This window comes from Chrysochloris asiatica, unplaced genomic scaffold (assembly GCF_000296735.1).
Source record: "Chrysochloris asiatica unplaced genomic scaffold, ChrAsi1.0 scaffold00305, whole genome shotgun sequence".
In the NCBI taxonomy this organism is placed as follows: domain Eukaryota; kingdom Metazoa; phylum Chordata; class Mammalia; order Afrosoricida; family Chrysochloridae; genus Chrysochloris; species Chrysochloris asiatica.
The window spans coordinates 622372-643048 of NW_006408823.1; the positions used below are offsets into that span (position 1 = coordinate 622372).

Here is a 20677-nt window from a genome sequence, read left to right on the forward strand (position 1 = left end):
GTGCTGCAGACTTTACATCAGATGTTTTCTGCATCCAGAATTTCAAATGGACACCAGAGGGCGCACTGAAGACAGGGGCTTCTCTCTCTCTCAGTAAAGGACTTAAAACTGCAGACACGCAGGGGCTGGAAGGACAGTGCTGACTGGGAGTGCCCTAGCGGTTAAAGCTGACATCTGGGGAACCTAGGTCAACAGTCGTCACAGGTGGCAAATGCAGTGCTACATTAGCAAGCACTCTGATCACCAGAGTCTACCTGGCCTGTGCACCTGCTGTTGGAGGGGAGGTCTTGTTGAGCTACCCCCAGGTCAGGGAGATGGCACACAGATACGGGGCCGCAACTCCAACAGGACATTCAGACTCACTGCTCACTGGACCACTCACCACAGTGGGGAGGTGGGGGTGGGCTGTGAGGCCAGGCAGTTTCCTGGATGTCCAGGGGCAGACTTTTACAGGGCTGGGAAAATAGGGCTCTCTGTTGTTTTTCTGCCTCAGTGACTTTCCTTGGGGGGTAATTGTGGGGGAGATTTTATTATTAAGACTTTAAAATAAAAGGAAGCATTTTAAGGAAAGATCTATCCCCCTAAGGAGTGGGTTTCCCATCTTCACACTCCCTCCTGGCCATTAGTTAAAAGTCCTTCTACACTGGGACGGATCCTGTCCTGCCACAGTGGGCGCTTGTCTCCCCTCTCTGGCTCATCAACATTTCCAGATTAATTTTGATTTGGTTAAAACCTCTGGTCAAGCACTCAGATGCCTCTGGGAAATGTCTGACAACCAATAGGAAGTAGTCTCCCCTCAAGGGGCGGCAGGTGGCTCTGTCTTTGGAGAGAGCCCTCCCCAGGAAGAGCATGTTGGGGGACACTCTTGGGGCGCTTCAGCCCTTCAGTTAGGAGTTACGCCTGGCAGTAAAGACATGCTGTTCTGAAGACACACAGGTGAACACGTCAGGCACTCGTCCATGCAGAGCTTGTGGGTCTCAGATACACGGTATCTGGTTCCTCAGAATGGCGAAGCAGTAACAATGACCATTCAGAAGCACACAGGCCTGAGGCAGACAGCTCATTCCCGGCAGGGGGCAGCCTCCAGGCTCCGGGGTCCTGCTCACCACGTGGCTCCTTTCCTGGTACTAGGAGAATCCAGAAATAGTCCTTGGCCTCGATCCCCTGGATTGACCCAGGCAGTTAGGACCACTCTCCCGGTCCTTTACAGCAGCACCGTTGGCACAGAGACATTCACAGGGCAGCGTCAAGACAAGTCTCTAAGGTCCCCAAACAGAACAGTCTCCCAGCAAGGATCTGCTGGCTGGGTAGTCTGAGCCTGCCTTGGAGAACACCCAAGAGCAAGCTGTGTGTTTTCCCAGTTTATCTGCTCCCTCTGCAAATGTGGACATGACCTTTGATGGGAAGACTGTATCTATTTCTACAACACACTTGACTACATTTGCATTTTCTCTTCCTTTTTTTTTTTTTTTTAAACACATTTAAATATAAGCCCCCTGTGGTCTGTTTGAAATGCAAAGCATGATGGAGCTATAGGAAATAGCTGTCCCTTCAAGATGATCTCACTTCACAAGATAAACTTGTTTCTAAGCCAACAGCTGCCCCTTTTCATAACTGTCAAGTGAGGGAGTCGGGAAACATCTTTTCTGAGAAATGAGCATGAAACACCAGCACAAAGTCCCGGCCTTGCCTGTTTAGTCTGCTGAACATGAATACTGAGCAAGACATCAGGTTGTGACAAGCAGCCCTTACTCTCAACCTCTAAACTCACGCTGAACCTGTCAGAACCGGACACTGCCACCCCAACAACAAGACACAGGACTGAGCCAGACAGCAGTCTTTGCATGTACCCATTTATCGGCTCTGGTAGCGTAGTGGTTACGAATCGGGCTGCGAACCTTAAGGCCGACAGTTCGAAACTACCAGCTGTTCTGCGGGAGAAAGATGAGGCATTCTGCTCCCGTAAAGATTTACAGCCTCGGAAACCCTGTACAAGGGTTGCTATGGGTCAGAACCGACTCGACGGCACTTAACAACAACTCTAAGATAATAAGCAAGCGTTTCAGACCCACCAGCTGCTCCTCAAAAACCTTATATGGGGTTGCTATGGGTCAAAACCGACTTGATGGCACTTAACAACAACCACGTAACAATTCATAAAGCAGGTACGATGATTGAAGAAACGGAAACAGAGCAGAGAAGGGACTTGCCCAAGTCCCACAGTTAGAAAATGGTACCAATTACTAGTTGCCATTTGTTGTTGTTAATTGTCGAGTCGGTTCCGACCCATAGCGACCCTGTACAGGGTTTCCGAGGTTGCCATTTAGTCAACTCCAAATTACTACGACTCCATGTGTGTAAAGATCACAGCTATGCTCCATAGAGCTTTCTAAGACTGACCTTTCAGGAATAAACCTCCAGGCCTTTCTCCCAAGGCACTCCTCGGGTGGACACACACCTTCACCCTTTTGGTCAGCAGCTGAGCCTGTTAACTGTTGGCACCACCCAGGGACTGCTAGAAAACAGTGTTGTTGCTAAGTGCTGTGGAGTCAGCATCTGACTCATGACGACCCTGTACAGGGCTTCCAAAGAGCAGCTGGTGAGTTGGAACTGCCGGCTTTCATGGCCCAAAGTGATGTTGCAGTTTACTGCATTAACCGACAGTGCCACACCAGAAAATGGTAGGGGGAGTTTAAGTCCAGGCAGCAGAGTCCTACACCCTCACCCCATGTACGTGGCATCTCCCAGTTCCTCTGTTGTGATGTGGGGCCGAGGAAGCCTCACACAAGCACCACAGATGAGAGGCACACCACCTCAGTGCCTCACTACTGAAGTCAACTGACTAGGCACGGGTACAAGCCCATCGATGATTTCTGCTAACAAGATACAAGAGAAGAAGAGTACAATATTAAAGGAAAACAGAGGAGCAATTACCACAGGAAAAGAAAGGCATTCAGGAACCTTTGAAGAACTGGAAGTTGGAAGCAGACAGCCTGAGAATATGGGAGTGGATCTTTTTTTGAGTTATGTTGTTAAATGCTTCAAGTCAGTTCCCAACTCTGGCTCTTTCAGGACCAGCAATTAACACTAAGACCTCATCTTAGAGCCTACTGTCAAATGCCATAAGTACCTGAAAATTCGGACACAATTTGCAGATAAAGAAAAGGTAAAACTGCACAGGTGCTCACAAAAAGGGCCTGAAGAGCTCAGCTCCTGAGGTTTCAGCTCAGGACTAGCAGCAAAGGGCAGTTAACTATACATTACCTTCTTTCCTAGGCTGTTAGACCTGAGGAAATTTCCCTGACCATAGTTTCTGCAACGATGTGTCTTTCATCTATTGAAAAACAATTACAATCACCATAATTAAAAGTTTTTGCAATCTATGGAAGCGATTTACCTTTAGTAAGCTTTTTACCTTTATATACCATTGGTTTTGTAAAGTTCTACACACTCAGAACACAGTTTCTGATGACACACCAGTTTTTCTACCTTTGTTTCTCTCATTTTTTCTTATGACAAATAAAGCCTCCTTTTTCACTACTATAACTTTGTGATCATTTCTCCTAGGACAAGGCAAAATAGCAAACAAACAAAAGCATACAAAAGTCAGACCCAAGATTTCAAAGCCCCACGGCACTGAAGCAAAGAAGCCTGTTCTTCCATCTGATCTTTGATCTAGATCCCGCTGCCTTAAATCACCACTGAGACACAGGACCCAGGCTTGTCTTGATGACCCAAGTTAAGAGAAAATGCAATTCTATTTAGTGGACTGACAAGCAAGGCGAGGCTTACTTTGTTGCAGAAATATCCCATCAAAAGTCAAAATAAGAAAACATGTGGTATTTTTGGTCATTTCGTTAATGTGGAATGCTTCCATACCTGATGATTGATACCAGCTAGACATGTCTTTCACATTTCAATTCATGTATCTTTTTATACTTTCGATTTTGAAACAATTTGAGGCTTACAGTTAACAAAACCAAGAAATTCACATTGACTCCATACTACTAACTAAACTCAGGTTTTCTTCAGATTTTACCTCCTAATGGTCTTTTTCTGGGTCTAGAATCCAATCCATGTCACATTCGGTCATTGCTTCAGATTGAATGAATGGTGTCCTTCCAAAATATCTGACAATTTGACTGGCTCATGATTCTCAGGATGATGCCATTTTCCTGCATTATGTAATCCTACATAATTATTCTGTGTGCTGTAAATTCTCACTCCTATGATGTACTGAGGTAGGGTATAATCTACAGGATTAGGTTTATCTAGAGTCGATCTTTTTTGAGATATGTTATTATTAAATGCTTCAAGTGAGTTTCCAACTCATAATGACCCTGCATAGGGTTTCTGAGGCTGTAATCTTTTTTTTTTTTTTTTTTTAATGTTTTATTGTGAATTACGTGATAGTTTACATGGGAGAACATCAGTTTTACATTCATCCTATCTTATATTGTTTCATTGCCATGGTTACAATCCCCTCCATGCATCATCAACTAACCAAAGGGTATATATATACTACAAGCCTGCCCCTCAGTCGTCAGCACACAGCCCCTCTCCTCTGTGTGTCTAAAGTCTCCAGCTGCTCCATTTCTCCACGTCATCATCTCTGCCCCCATCTCAGGCATCATTGCTTCTCTGGGTAGGGTCCCACTTTCCACTTTCCTCCTTTGATAGTCCCAGGGACCTCCACTCCTAGACTGAAAAGTTAATCACTCCCTTCCTTGCTACAAAACATCTACCTTTACATTTCCAACCCTCACAACAATCAGTCCTGATAACAATTATTCATTATTGTATCATAAGAGACCTATCTGCATTTCCTTTCATCAGCCCTGCCTAGACAAGACTGGATACTACTCAATGGAGAATCTATCTTCCTCCATGCCCTGTGGATCTAGGTTCCCTCTTGAAAGCTTGTAAGCCAGTCACTTCTTGCCTTTGTAGCCCTCCCATTTTGGGTAGCCAATGTCCAAGTTGCCCATCCCTGTCTACTCTGTGTATGGAGGGGGTGGGAATGATCCTTGCTGTAAAGATTTGTTCCCTCTTTTGAACTACTGCATTCATAGGTGTAGGTCAAGTTCATCAAATTGTATCAGATTACTCTTTTTTCCCTCTTCTTTCTTCTAGTTGAGCTCTGATCATTCAGTTATTGAAGACAAGTCAAGTGGGTATTATCTGCAAGTGTGGGTGTTCTTGTGCATATGCCCTTTCTTCTTATCAGCTGGATGCTTCACTCTCCACTCTAGTCCTCTGTGGCTATATCACTGACTCTGGGCCCAAGAGTTCCCAGGTCTTGCTGGCCAACCAGGTCTCCACCCTGGTTCACAGGAGTCTATTGAATGTTGTAGGGCTTAGCTCACTGCTTCATTGCTGTTTTTCCCTCACTTCCCCTTATTGGTAATGAACATGGTCACCAATCAGAGCGTGTATTCCCATTGAGTCTTAGTTTTGGAAGGAGGTTTTCACTGAGGGGACCCGATCACTTGCCTTGACGTCTCCTGGGCGAGCAACTTGCTTGTTCTTGTAGTACTAGTCGGTCTGCCTATGTTGTTTTGTATTTTGCCTGTAGGTCTTTCTTTCAAGAAGTATATTCTGTTCTTCTATGTCTGCTCATCCTTTCAAGTGGAAATTTCCCATCTCTGCAGATTCTGGATGTGGTTCAGGATTCCACCTATAGTCTTATATAATGCAGAGGCTCCGCAGGAAGTCTCCTTCACTGGGCATTGTATAACTAATTAGTTATAGGCAGAAGATGGACTTACAAGCTTTCTATGGTGATATTTCTGGCTATTCCTGAGACCTCATCTTTTACAGTCCAATGCTTATCCTGTGGAGCCACCATGCTCCCTTTTGAGATATAAAAGAGATAAAACAAATAACAGACCAACAACCATCAAGAAAGAAGAGCTGAGTGGAGTGTGTTCTTTGGACCCAGGTCCCTGGGTTGAGGGCCATCTAGACCCAGAGCAATCTCCAAAGAATACTGGGTCCACAGATGCTAAAAGGAGACAAGGACCTTTCCTCCTAACCTGTGAAACCACACAGAGAGAAAACCTTCCCTCGAGCTGCTCCCTCAATTTGGAGTTCTAGCCTCATAACAGTGAGAGAACACATTCTGGTTTGCTAACGCCCTCTGCCTGCAGCATTTCCATTACAACAGTAATGGAGAATGGAGGCAACCATCCTGTTCCCTGGCACCCCTGGTCTATTACAGTTCTTTAAGCTTTCCCTGTCTTCAGTGACCTTGACACTTGGTCAGCTATGCTGTACAATGTCCCGCAGTTTGGATTTCTCTGAGGCCTTCTCATGACTAGACTGAGGTGGAGGCTCTGGGAGACTATACAGAGGGATCTGCTCTTCTCAGCCCACTGTTATGGGGTACCTGCCACTGATGTGCCTTTATCACTGGTATCTGTCAGGTGTTTGCACTGTACAGTTATTAGTGTTTCATGTGTACTTAATAATGACATGGTGAGAGATGTTTTGAGGCTATGCAAATATCTTGCTTATCTGAAACTTGTACGAACTAGCTTAGTTTTGAAAATTGGGGCAACATTTCTTACTAGAGAGTCAAGAATCTTTCACAGATTTTAATGCTTCCCTTTTATCGCGAGCAATTATACACTGTCAGAGAAACGGGGCAGGAATAACCTGTGGACATGCAATATTCTTTTGAAGAAAAATGCAGATCATTACTGATTTACCCTAACGTATAGATTCTAGTTTGACCTTTGGAATTACTGTTGGTTGAAATTGACTGTAAAATTCTATAAAGGAGAACAACGACCAAAGCAGAAGTTCTTTATTAGAGGAAAGTGGAGAGATAATTATTTCTTTGCTAATTGAGCAATATGTTCCAAGAAAGATGACAGCCTAGGAAATCCTATGGGGCAGTTCTGCTCTGTCAGATCAAGTCTGTAAAAGTTACAATCGACTCAGCAGTGCAGCATTTGATTTAAAGGTTAACTTTTAGGAACCCGTTTTCTCAAAGCCCAAGATTGAAAGATCATCTCAGGGCAACAGTTGGAGTGGTCAGTTCAACCTCCATGGAATCCAGAAATTTAGACTCCACGAGAAGGACAAAATCTGTTCCTCGGTGGGAAAAAAAATGAAATCCCAAGAAATGTTACCACTCAAAGATCGCCAATGAGATGGAATGACAAAGTGGCAGCACCGATGGGCTCAAACATAGCAATTGTGAGGCTGACACAGGACTGGGCAGTGTTTTAAGCTGTTGTGCACGTGGTCACTAAGAACAGAAAGCAACTTGACAGCACCTAACGCCACCAATGATATATATGCTCACATATAAATATTGTTGTTGTTAGGTGCTGTTGAGAAAGCTCCAACTCAGACACTGGAAGAAAGCACTGCCCATTCTCACAACGGCTACCAGTTCGGAGCCCACTGTTATAGCCGCCATGTTACTCTATCTCATTGAGGGTCTTCCTCTAGTTTTCACTGACCCTTTGCTTATCCAAGCAGGATATCCTTCCCTAGGAACTTGTGCCTCATGGTAACATATCCAAAATACCTAAGACAAAGCCTCCCCATCTTCATTTCTAAGGGCATTTTGGCTGTACTTATTCCAAGACAAATTTGTTTGTTCTGGCAGTCTATGGTATAGCCAACATTCTTTACCAACACCATTACATGCACACACACACACACACACACACACACACAGATGTATACATATAGGAGCCCTGGTAGCATGATGGATTACAAGCTGGGCTGTTAACTGCAAAGTCAGCGGTTGGAATCTACTGGTTGTGCCAAGGGAGAAAGATGAAGCTTGCTGTTCCCATACAGATTTATAGCCTCGGAAATCCAAACAAAGTCACTATGAGTTGGAACCGACTTGACAGTACATCCCCACCCACACCATGTGTATGTATACTACCACCACTTGCCACTTTGTCATACTGTGGTGGCTTGTGTGGTGCAGGAAGCTATGCTACTAGTATTTGAAATACCAGCAAGGTCACTCATGGTGGACAACTTCTGAAAACCTTATAAATAACAGTGGAATACTGTCAGATAGAAGTCCTGGTGTGGCACTGTAGGATAAGCACTGGATCATAAGGTCGATTTTAACCATCAGCTGCTCCTTGGAAACCCTATACAGGGTCGCTATGAGTTGGAACCAACTCGGTAGCACTTAACAATAACTACTGTCAGACACAGTACCATACAACAAAAACATGAATAAGAGCACAACACTGTCAGATACAGTGCTAGAAGATGAGCCCCTCATGTTAGAAGGCACTCAAAATACAAATGGGGAAGAGCTGTCTCCTCAAAGTACAGTTGACCATATGATATGAATGGAGCAAAGCTTTCAAAACCTTCATTTGCTGATGGGGCACAACTCAAAACGAAGAGAAACAGCTGTAAATATCCATTAATAATAATTGAAACATGGAATGCATGAAGTATTAATCTAGGGAAACTGGAAATTGTAAACAATGACATATACTAAGCATTAGTGAGCTGAAATGGATTGATATTGGCCATTCTGAATCAGAAAATCATGTGATTTCCTACGTGGGGAACAACAAATTCAAGAGGGATGCTGTCACATTCTTCATCAAAAAGAACATTTCAAGATCTATCTTGAAATACAATGATATCTGTGACAGGATACTATCCATAAAAGGAAGACCAGTTGATACCACTAGTATACAAAGTTAGGCATCAACTACTAAAATCAATGATGAAGAAACGGGCGAATTTACCAACTTCTTAAATGAGCCCTGGTAGTGTAGTGGGTTATGAGTTCAGCTCTAACCAGAAGGTCAGCAGTTAAAATCAATCAGCTGCTCCCAAAGGAGAAAGATGAGGCTTTCTGCTCTCATAAGGACTTACAGCCTCAGAAACCCTATACAATGTTGCTATGAGTTGGAACAGATTCAATGGCACACAACCACCACCACTACTTTCTTCAGTCTGAAATTAATCAAAATGCACTGATAATTACTGGTGATTAGATGTGAAATTTGTAAACAAAGAGCTAGGATTTGTAGTTAGAAAATATGGCCTTGGTGATAGAAACGATGCTGCAGATAGAATGATAGAATTTTGCAGGATCAACAATTTATTAATTGCAAATATCTTTTTTAAACAACATAAAAGGTTATTATAAACATGGGACTTACGAGATGGAATACACAGGAATCAAATTTACTGTATCTTTGGAAAGAGGTAGTAGAGAAACTCAATTATCACCAGGCAAAACAATGCCCGGGCAGACTGTGGAACAAACGAACAATTGCTTAAAGGCAAGTTTAGGCTAAAGTTGAAGAAAATGAAAACAAGCCCAGGAGAGAGCTAAAATGTGACATTACATATATCCCACCTAAATTTGATTTGATGCATTAGACACTATTATTGAAGACCAGAAGAGTTGTGGGATGTTATTTAAAACATCATACAGGAAGAAAGCAAAAGATCATTCATTAAAAAGACAGGAAAGAAAGAAAAGACCAAAATGTATTTCAGAACAGATTCTGACACCCTACTCTTGAGAATAGAGATGCTGAAGTGAGTCAAAAGAAATGAGGAAGTAAAAGAACGGAACAGAAAAATTCAAAGGGCACCCTGAGAAGACAAAGTTAAGTATTATAATGAAATGTGCAAAGACCTGGAGTTAGAAAACCAAAAGGGAAGAACACACTAAAAACTTTTCAAGCTGACAGAACTGATGAAAAATTCAAGCCTCAATTTGAAATACTGAAGAATTCTATAGATAAAATATTGAATGATGTAGAAAGCTCCAGAAGAAGATGGAAGGAATACAGAGAGTCACTGTACCAAAAAGAAATGGTAGGTATTCAATGATTTCTAGAGGTAGCATATGATCAATAACAGATGGTACTAAAGGGAGAAGCCCAAGCTGCACCGAAGGCATTGGCAAAAAACAGTGCTCCAGGAATTAATGGAATACAAACTGAAAAACTTCAACAAACTTATGTAGCACTGGAGGCACTCATTTATCTATGCCAAGATATTTGGAAGCGGCCACCTGGCCAACTGATTGGAAAAGATCCATATTTGTGTCCATTCCAAAGAGAAGTGACCAAAAAGAATGCAGAAATCATCTAAAAATATTGTTACTGTCACACGCAAGTAAAATTTTGCTGAAGACAGTTGAAAAAAGCTTGCAAATGTGCATCAACAGCAAGAACAAACATGATGGTGGAGAGGGTGGAAGTGCAGTGAGGAGCACCATCAGCAACAACACAGAATACAGGACCAAGCAGGCTCAGGGGATGGGGGCACAACACTGAATCATATATAAAGGAATTATTAAGAAGGTTGGAAGGCTTTTACAGCTAGGGGGATTTGCAGAAGCAAGAAATCCATTGCTTTCTAATTCAAGATGCTCAACTGCTCCCAGAGACAGGGGAAGGATCAGAGAAGCCACGAATGCCTGACAGAACCTTGGAGATAAAGGTGTGGACATTCGTTTTTTTTTTTTTTTTTTTTTTGTATCTGTTCATTGGTCTCTTGCTGTCTGCAAACCTCCATTCTGGTGACTATAGGGGTGCCTGAGCAAGTGGACCCCCCACCCCAACCCCCGGAGGGCTCTACTACACATGCACACAGATCTCCTGGAAATTTAAAGTGACAGTTTCCACTTAAAACCAAACAGCAGTGCAAAACGGTCACAGCCGGCCTGGAACTGTTTATCACTAGGAAAAAGGCCTGAACGGGGATTGTGGAGCAGGACAGGCAGACTAAAAAGGCAACAGGCCGAAAATTAAAACCTGAGTTACGTCACAACGACCAACAGTGACATCTTGAAATTTCTCAGGAAGAAGAGTGAAAAGGGAAGTCCATCTCCTGATCACAACTACCTGGAAGCAATCAGAAAACATAAAAAATAACAAAATACACATCCATCTAAGTATTAAGGCTACAGATAACTACTGAATATGCCCAAAAAACAGAAGCAGATAACCATATCAGCACATGTCCACAAATTATATAAAGTGACTGAGGTAAATGAGCTGGAAGTAGACCTACACTCCATACTGGAAGGTGAGCAGGCTTTGGAAATGCCTGAGAAGGAATTCAGAAAAATGACTATAAAATGGATCAAAACACTATACAATAGAGTTGAGAAAAATAAGGAAGAAGTCAGGAAAGTGCTACAGGAACAGTCAAATAAAATAGATACAGAATTGGAAACAATGCAAAACCTACAGAAAGAGGTCCAAACAATAATAGAATATCAGAAATGGACAATACACTGAAAGGGCAAAGGAGTAGAATCGAAGAGTTAGAAGCCAGAACTAATGAGTTAGAAGTGAAATCTCTCAACTCCACTAAGAAGAGCAAACACAAAAAAGGATTAAAAAAATCTGAAGAAGGCCTAGGATTCACGTTGGACAACATGAAGAGGAATAACTTACGAATTACCGGCATTCTGGAACAGGAAGAATCACACAAGTTCACAGAGGAGATAGTCGAAGAGCTTCTGGAGGAAAATTTCCCTAACATCCTGAAAAGCAAAAAGATAAGCATTCAAGAAGCTCAACGAACCCCAGAAAAGGACAGACCCTAAAATAAAATCACCAAGACATATAATAATTAAGCTCTCCAAAATCAAAATAAGGACATCCTGAAAGCAGCTAGGGAAAGAGAAGTGTAACATATAAAGGCAAGTAAATCAGACTAAGCTTGGATCTCTCAACAGAAACCATGCAGGCAACAAGGCAATGGGGAGACTTATTTACAAAACCCTGAAAGAAAAAAACTGCCACCCAAGAATCCTCTACCCAGCAAAGGTGTCAACCAAATACGATGGTGTAATCAAAACATTCCAGGATAAACAGAAGTTAAGGAATTTTTCCAAAGCCAACCCTGCTATGAAAAACATCCTAAAGGAAGTCCTGTGGACTGAGAGCCAACAAGAACAGACAACAACCAGAGAACGACATACGTGGCAGCATTACCCGGAACTCAACTGACAAATGGAAGAGTCAAGAACAGAATAAAATTATAAGAACAGAGGATCTGGGAGGTCATTCTATGATCAAAACAATTACAATATGAAAGAAGGTAAACACAGAGACACAGGATACAGGTGGTGGGAAGGTCAGGTAGATTACAGGATAAAACAGACTGTCTTAAATGGAGGGAAGAGTTAATGGAATATAAGGTAACCACAACAGTGGGGTTGGGGTGGGGGGTTTAGTTCGGGTGCTGGGTAGGACAATACAGGAAGAGGGAGGAAGCGGAAGAACAAGGTAGATAGGGGAACACTGAGACAGGTTTGCATGGCCTTGTGGGACAGAGGTAAATAGTGATGCATACTCTGTGATACAGGGATCTAGGCATAGCTTGAAGAGGGGAAATAATACTAACATGCTTGAATGTCTTATGAATATTTGTTTCCCTTGCCTACTATTGTAAAATAGACACTTGAGTGGGATAGAAAGGAATGTGGGGAATCATGATTGGAGAAAACTTGTAAGCCCGTTTTCAGCCTATAATTGACTGGAATACCTAAAAGGGGTTCTAGAACTTGCCCAGTGAACTAGGCCTCTTGCAAAGCCTTCTCAGAGTACAGGACCTTAGGTGGAATCCTGAGTCCCATCCAGAACCTTCTGAGGTGGGATATCCCCACTAGCAAGGACAAGCAGACCAGCCTGGAACAGCTAGAATGACAGAAGATACATCTTCAAAGAAAGATCATGAGGAAAAACCCCAAACAAAAATGTCAGCATGACTGGCTACTACAAGAATAAGCAAGCTGTTCACCAGGAAGCCATCAAGGCAAGCAATCAAGTCCCTTTAGGACAAACTCCCCTCTAAGACTGAAACTTAAAGGGAACACACAAACAGGCATGTAAGCTTGCTGGCAACCACATTGGCCTACTGCTGAGTGGAAGAGGGAGAAAGGCAGCAATGAAGAAATGGGCTGAGTTCAACCATAGTCCACTGACTCCCGTTGACTTGGAGATGAGAGAGACAAGAGGAAGGGCTGGTTGGTCCAAAGTGTGGTGAGACCTGAGGACACTTGAGCTCATGGACAAGGATATAGCCACAGAGGGCTAGAGCTGAGAATGAAGCATCCAGTTGATATGAAGTGAGGGGAGATGCACAAGAACACCCAAACTTGCAGACAGTACCCACCTGACCTAGACTCGATGGCTTGACAATCAGAACTCGACTAGAGGAAGATTACAAAAGAAAGCAATTTTTTTTTTTTGATAAAGGAAACAAGGGCAAATTGCTACAATTTGATGAACCTGACCTATACTCATGGAGGTAGTAACATTAAATAACAACAGAGAGGGAATAAGTCTTCACATCAAGTATCAATGCTATCCCCTCTGTACACAGGGTAGATAGGGATGGTCAACTTAGACATTGACTACTTAAAATGAGAGGGCGATAAAGGCATTAAGTGACTGGCTTACAAGGTTTCAAGAGGAAGTTTAGTTTAAGAGTATGGGGGGAAAGAAAGAGTCCCCACTGAATAGTTTTCATCTTGTCTAGATGAGTCTGGTGAAAAGAGATGGGGATAAGATTAGTATGATTCAGTAGTGAATAACTGTTATCATGACTAATTGCGACTGCCACAGTTGAAAGGTAGAAGTTTTGTAACAAAAACAGAGGAGTGGTGGCACAAGCCATAATTAATTAAGAAATTAAAATGAAGAAATTGAGATATATTAATTGAGGAATTAAAATAAAGAAATGAGACATGGGGAAACCTGGGCATAGAAGAATTCATTGTTTTAGCTGAGCTACAATGAATTATTTTCTTTGGATGGCAAAGCCACAAAGATAATATTCTATGCGCAGGCCCCTAGTTATTTTTTTCCTTTTGAATCATTTTCTGATTTATTCATGATTTTATTAGCATCCCTTTACTTTGGATTTTGACTCTCCTACACTTTAGTATATTTTTATTAAAAGTTAGAAGCCATATATTAGCTACATTTTATACTACTTGTAATCTTAGGTAGTTTTTATAAAACTTATATTAACAATGTTCTTAAGATTGCTAGGAGACAGCATTTGTCAATTGAATTACTACCAGCTTAGGTTTAGTGATTGTAGACATTCTTCCTTGTAGCCTTAGTTTAAAGCAATAAAGAATCCTTAAAAGCAACCAGGCCATAAATAAGGGCTGTGGGTACAAGAATTCCTAAAAACAATTAGACTATATAGATAAGGGCTATGAGAATCTACAGTTATATAAATAAAAAGTCTGACTTAGACGTTCTTAAATTAATGATCAGTAAAATAGAGAAGTTGTTTTTCATAGCCTCAGTTTCCCTGATAAGTGATGTTTTTGTAGGCTATAAACAGATAGTGTATGAAAGAAGTTAATGGAGAGTTAATTGCACCTAACAACTAAAATTAACAAGACTTAACAGACAATGGTTAAGAAACATATGTGAAGGTTAACTTGCTTCTCAGAGAAAAGAATAGATTTCTGTAGGAACAAATGTTTAACTAAAAGGTTTCAAGGCGCCAGAATGTCTCATATGCCTTGAGATAATGTCTCTTTGCTGTAACTTTTCATCCCTATTGTAAATCATGTAGAATGTGCCCCAGACTTGATTGTATTTTGATGTCACTGATTACTATGAAAGCAGTGTTTTTTTGTAACGGTATATAAGGGGGTTGTAAGAAAGAATAAAAGTAATTAGAGGTAAGTAGAAGCAGAAGGAAGTAGGGAGAGGAAGGGGGAGAAGAAGGAATATGAGGTGGAGAGGAGACGAGAAGAAGAATGGAGGGAGGATAGAGGGAGTAATGTAGAGAAGGAACAGGGGAGTGGAGTAGTGAAGGAAGTAATGTAGATAATTAGGAGGAGTAGTGTAGAAGGGAGAGGAATAAGAGTAATGTAGACAAGGAGACAGTAAAGAAACGGAAGGAGGGGAAGCTAGTAAAGAAGCAGAAGAGATGAGCAGGAGAGTAACAAATGAGCAGGACAGTAAAGAATGAGAGAGTCGAGTAGCAGAGAAATGAGAGGAAGAAAGCATGTAATAAGAAGATTTTGAATTCATCATGACTTATTGACTCTGTGTAATTCTTATCGCCGACCGCCGCATCCCCCTTCGGAAAAAACCCTGAAATAAATTTGCCGGGGCTGGCTCTCAGCACTGTGGTTAAGCTTACAGTCCAGAAACAGAGGACCCTAGGACCACCAAGGGAGAAGAGCACAAGCAGAATGCGGGACCTTATCCAGAGAAGCAGTGACGCCAGAGATGGAGGCAGAGATGGGGACATGGAGAGAGGGAGCAGCTGAGGACTCTGGATTCATGGGAAAAGAGGGTCTAAGAGTTGGTGGCCAGGAGGCAGACTTGCAAAACGTGTTCTTTGGAGGTGTAAATTATTATATATGCTCGAGGTTTTTTTGTTTTGTTTTTTGGAAAAAATGCTAAAGTGATAAAGAGAAATACTGTTAGCTGATAGTACATGGAAGGGAACATAATCATTGTAATGAAACAAGGTGTATGATTTGTTGAATGTAAAACTGATGGTCTGCCCTGTAAGCTGTCACTCAACTCACAATTAAAGCCTTAATTAAAAAAAAAAAAAGTGCATCAACAGAGAACTGTCAAAAATTCAAACGGATTAAGAAGAGGATGGGGAACGAGGGGAATCTCTGCTGACATCAGATGGATCTTGGCTGAAAGCACAGAATACCAGAAGCTGCTTCCTTGTGCTTCATCAGCTGTGCAGATCATGTCAAAAAAAAGATTTTTGTGGATCATGACAAACTATGGTAACATTATGAAGAATGACATTTCACAACACTTCATTGTACTCATGAGAAACCTGTGCATCAAAGCAAGAGACAGTGTTAGAACAGAACAAGAGGTAACGAATGGTTTAAGATCTGGAGAGATGTACGCCAGGGTTGTATCCTTTCACCCTACTTATTCAATCCATATGCTGAACAAATAATGTGAGAAGGTAGATTATATGAAGAAGAATGTGACATCAGGATTGGAGGATGACTCATTAACAATGTGCAATATGCAGATGATACAACCAAAGGTGCTGAAAGCAAAGAGGACTTAAAATACTAATGAACATCAAAGCTTACAGCACTCCGTATGGACTGCACCTCAATGTGCAGAAAACAATCCTCAAAACTTGAAAATAACCAACATCACAATAAATGAAAAAAAGACTGAAGTTGTCAAAGACTTAATTTTGTTTGGATCCAAAATCAACATTCATGGAAACAGCAGTCAAGAAATCAAATGACATATGACATATTGTATCAGGCCTCTTTAAAGTGTTCAAGAGCAAAGGTATCAGTTTGAGAACTAAGGTAAGAGCTAAGGTGCACCCGACCCAAGTCATGGCATTTTCAACTGCCCCATGTGCATGGACAATGAGTAAGCAAGACTGCAGGATCATTGATGCATTTGAATTACGGTATTGGAGAAGAATGTTAAAAGTACCATATACTGGCAGAAGAAGAAAGAAATCTATACTGGAAGAAGTATAGCCAGAATACTCCTTAGAAGCCAGGAAGGTAAGATTTCATCTCTCATACTTCAGACATGTTGTCAGGAGGGATGAGTCCTTGGAAAAGTACATCATACTTGGTACCGTGGAAGGTAGTGAAAAAGAAGAAGACCCCCAACAAGATGGCCTGACACAGTGACAGCGCAAAGGGTTCAAAGAGAACAGCTGTGAAGATGGCACAGACCGGGCACTGTTCTTCTCTGTTGTGCATAAGGTTGCTATTAGTTGGAACCAACTCAACAGGACCCAACAGCAACAAAACACAACATTCTGTATACCAAAACCCAAAATCCACTTCCATCAGTGGATTCCAACTAGTTTCCCAAGACAGTCAATCTTTACAGGAGCAGACAGCTTCATCTTCTCCGTGTGAAGCGGCTAGTAGATTAGAATCCCCAACCTTGTGGTAAGCAGCCCAATGATGACCTTACTGCACCACCAGGGCGCCTTAGATACATGTACATCATATAAAGAACACTGTTATACACAAACACACACATATATACCTGAAATACATATATGTATATGCTTAATATACATATATCCTAAGTGAGATAATATAGGAGTCCTGGTAGCACAGCCGTCTATGTGTTGGGCTGCTCACCACAAGGTTAACTGTTTGAATCCACCAGCCACTCAGTGGAAGAACGATGAGGCTTTCTGTTCCCATAAAGATTTATAGCCTCGGAAACCCTAGACAGAGTCTCTCTATGAGTCAGAACCAACTTCATGACACACAGTAGCAGTAGCAGCCAATACTGTCTCATTACCAACCCCACAAGTCACTGCATCTGTAATATTATTTTCAGTTGAAATGTCAAAAGGGAACTTGTAATTGTCTTATACAGGTCAACTTTGTTGTTTTAGAAAAAGTTACTACTTTTGTCAATTTTATTCTGTATTGCCTCACTTTACCCAGGAGTCCTGGTGTGGCACTGTGGGCTAATGCACCAGAATGCAAAGCCATTTAAACTGCAAGGTTGGCGGTTCAAGTTCACCAGCTGCTCCTCGGAAACCCTGTACAGGATTGCATGGGTCAGAGTCCACTCAACGGCACTTAACAACAACACTTCAGCTAAGAGTTCATTTTTTTTACAAATATTTTGTTAATTTTAATGAAGCTAGTACAGACAATGTCCTTTCAAAACCCATATCACAGGCTCAAAAGTAAAAACAAATGAAAAAGAGCAGTGTTCTGTTGACTATACTTCTACATGAAGATTTTTATTAACTGCTGATGAAATTTGGAACTTTGCTGGGATCTTCTGGCAAGGATTTTATTTTCATCGTAAACTGCTTTGTCTCTTCAGTGAAGCCACCTTTGGAGTTAGCCATGACTCTCACATTTGTCATTAAGACTTCATCCTGATTTCTCGTCTTTTGGTCCAGACCCTCAGGTTTCAAGCGTTAAGCTTCAGGATAAGGAAAGGTCATTTTTCCACAGTTCAGTTCTCTGAAAACTTCCATCTCCCACTGAAAGTCATAGTCCAGGAGTGAAGCAATCACAAGTTACAACTTTGGGGCCAACTGGAAAGTTACTATGAACACTTGCATTGGTGGGTCTTACTTATCCCACAAGCCTGAAAATGCACAGTCCTGTGCACATAGAAGAAGAGGGCTCTATGAAGGGGGCTGAGGCTTGATCACCAAAAATCCGCACAATGAAAACAAACCCTAGTGAGCACTGAGCACTAGAATTCACAATACCAGATGCTTCAAAGAGAGGTATCAGTTTTCAATTCCATTCTGAACACCACATTATAAGAGAACTGTTTTTAAAAATAAAAAAGGATTAAGGGAAAAGAAAAAAAAATTAAAAGTATATCTAAACTGTTGAATGAGCCCGTTTGTTTCTGATAAATTTCAATCGTATCTTCTTCCTCTACTCCTAGTTCTTTCCGAGCGTAATTATCAGCAAGCCTCTGTCCTTCAAAGAGAAACCTGAGTGAATTCATTGGAACTCCCTGTCTTTGACAGTAATGATTCTGTAAGTTTCTTGAGATAAGTTGTCATTTTCACCTTAAAGTATATCTCACTGCTATCCTGTCCAATGACTTCAAGTTTAATGTATTCACCTTCCTTCTTATCCCCCAAGTCCTCAGTTGAAGGTTTTGCCTCCTGGTCAGACACGTAGTGGTGGCTTCCCTCTGGGGGTCTCCGCACTGCAGCAACCTCGGCCAGGCAGAAGCTCACACCAAGGTTTACAAATCCATTCATCTTCCCTCCGCACAACACCACAGCCCTAAAAGTTCATTTGTATAGGATAACTATTTGACACAAAGCTTTTTAAGGTTCTTTCTCTGACCTTACATCATGGGGTTTACTGGATTGAGTCCTCATGATAGGCACCCGTGACAGTTACGGTTGTGTGTCGACTTGGATTCTCAGCAATCTGCTCCCTGGTGTGGCTTCTCAAAACAAAAAACAAAAAACAAAAAAACCCAGCCTAAGACAGTGACTAAAAGGCAGACACTTTTCTGTTACTGATTCCTCCAGGCAGCTCTTCCCAGAGGTGAACTTTTACCCTGTTTTCAGATGAAGAAAGGAAAGAATGTAAATATTAAGCATGCAAGGGCCTACTCAGCTGTAAAAAGGATATCAAATCCAAGCATTCACCCTGCGTGTTTGACTCCTATGATGACATTTCCTGTTAGGAACCTTCTCTGTTGGCCTGTAGCCTTTACTGCCAGGATGTCTGTCTTACTTTCTTGATTTTTTTCTGCCTTTCATTTCAGGTTAGCGGAACAATATGCTGGTAAGTTTTGTTGCTAGGAGGAGGATGAAGCACAGTTGTTTCTGCGCTAGCTGCTGCTGGCAGGCCTTTCTCATTTCCGTACTATTTTCCATGTTTAACATTTGATCTCAGTAGCCAATATTGTTGTTGTTAGGTGTCATCAAGTTAGTACCAACTCATAGTGACCCTATGCAAACAGAAGGAAACAATGCCCGGTCCTGGGCCAACCTCACAATTGGTGCCATGCCTGAGGCCCATTGGTGCTGCCACTTTGCCAATCCATCTCGCTGGGGGTCTTCCTCTTTTTCTCTGACCCTCTACCTTACCAAACATGATCTCCTCTCTAGTGAATGGTCCCTCCTGACACTGTCTGAAGTATGAGATATGAAGTTTAGCTATCTTGGCCCTCCAAGGAGCACTCTGGCTGCACTTCTTCCAACACAGATCTGTTGGTTCTTTTGGCAGCCCATGGCACTTTCAATATTCTCCTCCAACACCATAATTCACTCAAAAGCATCAATTCTTCTACGGTCTTCCTTATTCACTGTCAATCTTAGTAGTGTGTATTTATTAACCCAATTCTCTTCTTGTCTTTTGACATCAGTGGAATTCCATGTACTCAGTTGGGTAAAAAGAGTTCAGTTCACATAGGTATTTCGAGATGATAGTCATATTAATAAGGAAAATCATCACTTAAGTTTATTGAGTGTCAACTCTTTGCTATGGTGGTGGTGGTCGTGTGACACAAAGTCAGTTCCAACTTCACAGCAACTGTGTACAGGATTTCTGAGGCTGTAAATCTTTATAGGAGCAGAAAGTCTCATATCTTTCTCCCAAGGAGCAGCTGGTAAGATTTGAACCACTGGCCTTGCGGTTAGTGGCCTAGCTCGTCATCCAGTACCAGGGCTTCTTTCTGCGCTATATGACTAACAAAAAAGCCAACCCACTGTCATCAAGCCAATTCAGACACATAGCGACCTCATGGAGGGTTCCCCAGACGACAAATCTTTAGTGGAGCAGAGGCAGTCACCAGCCTCATCTTTTCCCCGTGGAGTGGCTTGAATCACCAACCTTACAGTGAGCAGTCCAGTGCTTACCTAATGGCTCCACCAGAAGGCACTATTTTAGGACATTTCATTCTAGAAAAAGTAAAACATGAGTGAGAGTAAAGAGAGGCATACAATGAGTACCGGTTACCCAGATTTAACAATGATCAATTTATGGTGTCTTACTTATTATGCCCCGTCCACTTCTGTTCTGCTCCCCTTTAGTATCTACAAGTGACTACCATACATCTTATTTAGTCCTGAAATATTTCAGAAGTTATCTCCAAAAGATAAGGACTCTTAGATGTTGTATGTTTTTAATTTGGGGACTTTTTACACTAAATTATAACACACAGAAAAATATACAAATCATCAATGAAAACTG

The 20677-nt window shown here is 41.8% G+C and overlaps 1 protein-coding gene and 1 pseudogene across 1 annotated transcript in view; both read right to left on the reverse strand.

Moving 5' to 3' along the window:
- Positions 1–20677, reverse strand: part of ADCY9 (adenylate cyclase 9) — a 150675-nt gene that overhangs the window by 27217 nt on the left and 102781 nt on the right. The window lies entirely within an intron of this gene.
- Positions 155–18729, reverse strand: LOC102837045 (annotated as a pseudogene).